Source organism: Vicia villosa, linkage group LG1 (assembly GCF_029867415.1).
Source record: "Vicia villosa cultivar HV-30 ecotype Madison, WI linkage group LG1, Vvil1.0, whole genome shotgun sequence".
Classification (NCBI taxonomy): Eukaryota; Viridiplantae; Streptophyta; class Magnoliopsida; order Fabales; family Fabaceae; genus Vicia; species Vicia villosa.
The window spans coordinates 37,862,832-37,868,615 of NC_081180.1; positions in this window are offsets into that span (position 1 = coordinate 37,862,832).

Consider the following 5,784-nt stretch of genomic DNA (forward strand, 5'->3'; position numbering starts at 1 on the left):
ATGCGGATTTAGGGGTGACATTAGACCCTAATGAAATTATTGTAAGTTAGATATTATGACACGTTAATGGGAATAGATTAGGAAGTGCGTGGGAAGTAGCAGCTGATGACCGTTCAAGACGGTCACCAAGTCTCATGACCTTCGAGAGGTCGTTCGACGTGTACTTACGAAACTGTCCCTCGTGGGAAGGTTCTCTATGTGGAACGCATCCTATCTAAGGACGATATCGAGTGAAGAGAAATCCCTACAGGCTAGGGATGAAAGATGTATAAACGGGAATCCAAACCCTACAAGTTAGGGGTATACGGGAATAAGCACGGGATGACCGTTCTAGACAGTCACTAGATCTCATGGCCATCGAGAGTCCAATCGACATGCGTTAACGAAGATGTCCTTCGTGGGAAGGACACGTGGTTGTAAAAATACAAAGATGTAAAAGGAAAATCCCTACGGGCTAGGGAATGCGTAGGAGCAGCATAGAGTGACCGTTCAAGACAGTCACTAGATCTCATGGCCATCGAGAGGCCAATTGACGTATGCTAACAAAGGTGTCCTTCGTACGAAGGACACGATTTTAAGAATAGGATCCCTATAGGCTAGGGAATACGTAGGGGTACCTGCAAAATTGAAACGCATAGATACTCGAAGCATATAAATTGCAAACATATAATAAGTACATAAGCCCAAAAGTCCTAGGTTCATAGGTTCGACGTAGGGGGCTCTAGGGAGCCAACCTTTTAATAGGGGGTTCTAGAAGGTCTCATGGGGTCGTTCGTAGCCTCCGAGACTTTTTGTCTCTTCGGATTTTAGAACAACTCACTTTATCCATGAGGTTCGAATTTTTGGGGTAGGTTCCCGGAGAGATCAGCTAAGTATCCAGTCCAGCCCTCCACAAAGTCAAGCTTCGTTTCGGACCTTTCCAAATACCTAACCCACTCCGAGTGGAGTTATCAGTGAGACTCGTAGGCGATTCATACTCCCCTATTGATCTCAAAGTTAACTCCCACACTTAGGGTTTTAACACAACATAATAACACAACAGTGCATATAATATAACATTTATGCAATTAAATGCAAATATATAAACATATATAATTAAATAATTTTAGGCAGAAATAAATAAAAATAAAACGAAACACAAACCACAAAAATGGCGAATTAGCCAAACCCTAAAAAGTTTGCCAAACCCTTAAAAAAACTTGCCAAACCTAAACCCTGCCAAAACCTATAGGAGCATAGTATTCACCATTATAGTTGTCCCCAGCAGAGTCGCCAGCTGTAGCAACCTGCCTAAAAATTTTAGCTTTTGGAGTCGCCACCTATTCTGAAGGGCGAATAGGAAACCCTACGCAGTATAGAGATCGGGGTAAGATACTATATTCAGGTCGAGGGAAGGTGTTAGGCACCCTCAACCCTTTCCTAAAGGCTAATATTCAAAGATAAAGGTTTATGGCAGAACATAAAGAAATGTGGCAAACAGAATTATAATGACATGATTAGAATTTTGAAGAGGGGGACTCGCCTTGTTGCCAAGTTCCTACGTACCTCCTTAGGGAGGATCAGAGTCTACGTAGTTCGGGGGACGGGTTGTACGCCCTTAAGGTTTGAAATTTGATTTGAAGGTTTGAAGGCTTTGAATAGCCTGTCGTAGATAAAAATCTGTATTTGGAGTTTGAAGTTTGAAAAATGTTTGAAAAATGTTTGAAAAATGTTTTGAAGTTGTTTTAGATGTTCTGGGCGTACAACCCTGATTTGGCACAATTAACCGCGATGATCAATAGGTTTGATCACCATAGCCAAAAGATTAGGGGTTTTGTACCATTACCAATTCAAATCGATTGATTCGATTATCACTAATAATGAATTATTGTGTTTTATTATTTTTTGTGAATTTTATTTTGTATCGTTACCCCTCATAACCGATTAACACGATTACAAATAATAACAAATTAATAAGGTATGCTAATCATCATAACCAATAAGATGGTTAAAACCATTTAGCAAAATAGTTGTATTTTAATTTATAGGATTTGATTAATTAAATTAATCAATTATTAACCATCGCGACCAATAGATTTAGTCGGAACGAATAATAAATTAAATCCTAATATCCTGGGCCAAATGGCCAATGGGATTGAGCAAACCCTAACGTGGTAATTTTTATAGGGTTTTTGTGATTTAATATTAATTAAATAAATTAAATTAATTAAGTCGAATTTAATCGAGAAAATAATAGGAAATATAAATCCTAAAACCTAATATAACTCTAATCCTAATTTTAATATTAATCCTAATCATATTCTAACCCTAACTAAATAAATTAATTAAATTAACTATTAATCTACACAATTAATATAATAAGATAAAATAAATATATGAAGGAACCTGGCAATAATCATGTACGTTGAGGTCTTGAAGGTGCATGATGGACCTCCAGGTTCTTAAACGTTAGATCTTGTACAGGCTTGATCTGATGGTGCTGGATTGAAAGTGCATGGTAGAGACATGTAAGCTTGTTGCGTCGAATCTGTGCATGAGAATAGTCAGCGAAAATAGAGAAAAGATAATGTCCTCGGTGGGGATCGATCCGAGGTTACTGGGATAAGTACCACACGCCTTTGCCATTTGGACCAGTTGCTTTTGTTGTCAAACGGATGATCATTAACGAAAATAAACAAATTCGCACAGAATAACAAATAAAAAAACAGCGCGCGTTCGTTCTTCTTCTTCATGGAATTTTTTCAGAAACACAGACTCTATGGCAACACTTTCAAAACATGGCCATATCGCCCCAGATCATAAACTGAACAAATATGAACCATAAATCACATTGAAGGGCATGAATCAATTCGATTTGATCCTCTGAGTAAGCTAACGGCCTCGATTTCGTCCAATTCAACCGGTATCAAATAATCCCAATTCAGAGCTCTAAAACCCTAAACATGGCATACTCCTTATTCCGCGATCAAACTCCAATTAACCTGCCCAGAAGGTTTCTATGCGTTCACACCAATTCAAACCTATAATCAAAACAAGTTTAAGAGGTGTAATTTGGCATAATCCAATTAAAAAAACATATGGTAGAACCGTGACGGATATGGACAAGGTGAGGGTGCTGCGGCCGTCTATGGTGGTCGGGTTCGCTTCAGGGGCCACCGCCAAACGCTTCTTGATCCTTAGAATAGCTTGAATCAGTATAAAATTCCGGCTGCTAGTAGTTTTGGCCCTCACGTTTTTTTGAGTTCTGTTATCCTCCCTTTTTTTTTCGGCCAATCCCCTCTTTGTTAGGAAAATATTTTCTTTTATATTGGTCAATTTAGGGTATTTCTATACCTAATGGGCCTATTGCCCCACTAAGTTAATGAATAATCATAATAATAATAATAATACTAATAAAATTAATAAAACCTAAAAATAAAAACCTAATAAAAATAATAATAATATTAATAAAAGCTAATTAAAAAAAAATCCTAATATTAACAACAATTAACAATGTTAAATACAAATAGTTAGTCATGTTAAAATAAATAATAATCAAAATGTTAGTAAAAACCCTGAAATACCCCCAAAAATGATAAAATCCTTGTGTTAATTGTGCCCAAGCGCTTGGGTCCCAAAATACCTGTTATCCACACCTCTATTCCAATTTATAGGAGAATGATGCTTTGAATAGTCCCTTGAACCTTGAATTATTGAGGATGAAATGCGGAGGGCAAATTTTGGGGTATGACACACTAGCCTCGCTTTGTGTTTACCAACTGATCCATCTGGCTTCAGCTTTACCTTGAAAACCCATCTGACGCTGATGGCTTTCTTCTTCTTTGGAAGTTCTGTCAGCTTCCAGGTCTTGTTTCTTTCTATAGCCTCAAGTTCTTCTTTAATGGCATTCAGCCAGACCTTCTTCTTGAGCGCTTCTTCAATACTCACTGGTTCAGAATCTACTAACATGGCACACGGAATGACCTCTCCTTCTGAGTCAACTTCTGTGTCTTGCAACATGTCAAAATCTGCAAACCTTCTTGGTATAGTTCTGACTCTTTGTGGTCGCTGAGCTACTTCAGAGTCAGCTACTCCAGAGTCACCACCTCCATGATCATCTCCAGAAGCTTGTCCTCCAGACCCTATGTCTTCAGAGTTTTCCCTTCCAGAATCATGACTACCACCAGACTCTGGATCATCATCAGAATCTGGATCAGAATCAGATTCTCCATCAGATTCTCCATCAGACTCATCTTCAGAAGATGCTTCATCTTCTGACTCGTCTTCAGAAGATTCATCTTCTGACTCTAACTTTTCTTCAAAAGTTATCTCTACATCAGAAGTTGGTTGAGACTCTCTCCAATCCCAAACTTCTGATTCCTTCACAATGACGTCTCTGCTGGCTTCAACTTTGTTAGTTTCTGGACAATAGAGCTTGTATGCACCTGTACTGTGGTACCCCACCAATAACATCACTTTGCTTCTATCATCCAGCTTCTTCCTTCTAGCTTCTGGAACGTGTTTGTAACACACAGAACCAAAAACCTTTAGATGACTAACACTCTGCTTCTCCTTAGTCCACTTCTCTAAAGGAACAATTTCCTTCAGCCTCTTTGTTGGACACCTATTGAGCACATATGTTGCAGTAGCAACAGCTTCTCCCCATAGATTATGAGGAAGCTTCTTCTCTTTAAGGATACTTCTCGTCATATCAAGCAAAGTACGATTTCTACGTTCAGCAAGACCATTGTGTTGAGGAGTATAAGGAGCAGTAACTTCATGCTCAATCCCATTATCATCACAGAACTTCTGGAATTCTGTAGAGTTATACTCACCTCCACCATCCGTTTTGAGAATCTTTATCTTCTGACCACTCTGCTTCTCAGCCTTCACCTTGAACTTATGGAATTCTGTGAACACCTCAGTCTTAAACTTGATAAGTGTTACCCACGTCATTCTTGTGAACTCATCCACAAAAGACACAAAATACCTATTTCCTCCAAGTGAAGGTTCTGGAAATGGTCCACACACATCAGAGTGCACTACTCCCAGAGCATGCTTTGCTCTTGGAGCAACTTCTGATACAAATGGCAATCTGGGTTGCTTGCCTTTCATGCATACCTCACATGACTTCTCAGGCTTCACAATCTTTGGAATGCCATGTACAAGCTTCTTAGAACTTAGATGCCCCAGGCTTCTGTAGTTCAAGTGCCCCAACCTCTTGTGCCACAGCTTACTATCACCTTCTGAGCCTTCAGCACTCAGACACTCTGTTTCAGCTGTTTCTACATTCACCTTGAATGTTCTGTTGCTTCCCTGTTCAGATTGCATAATCAACTTCTGATTGGAATCATACAACTTCAAGAGGTTGTTCTTCATACCAACTGAGAAACCTTTCTCAATGAGCTGACCCACACTCATCAGATTGCTTCTGATTCCAGGAACATACCAAACATCCTTGATCAGAACAGTCTTTCCATCCTTCACTTTAACTTTGACATTTCCCATACCTTCTGCATACAGGTACTTATCATCAGCACATCTGATCTTTGTCCTCCTTTCAGAGTCAAAGTCTATCAGCCATTGTTTGTTTCCAGTCAAGTGATTTGAACACCCAGTGTCCATATACCACCATTCTGACGAACATCTTTTATCCGACTCTGAAGCCATCAATAGCACAGGTTCATCATCTGATCCTCCTCTGGCTATATTTGCTTCTTCCGATCTCCTTCCTTTGTTTGCCAAACAGTCTCTAGCAAAATGGCCAAACTGTTTGCAACAGTAACATTGAACTTTCTTCTTATC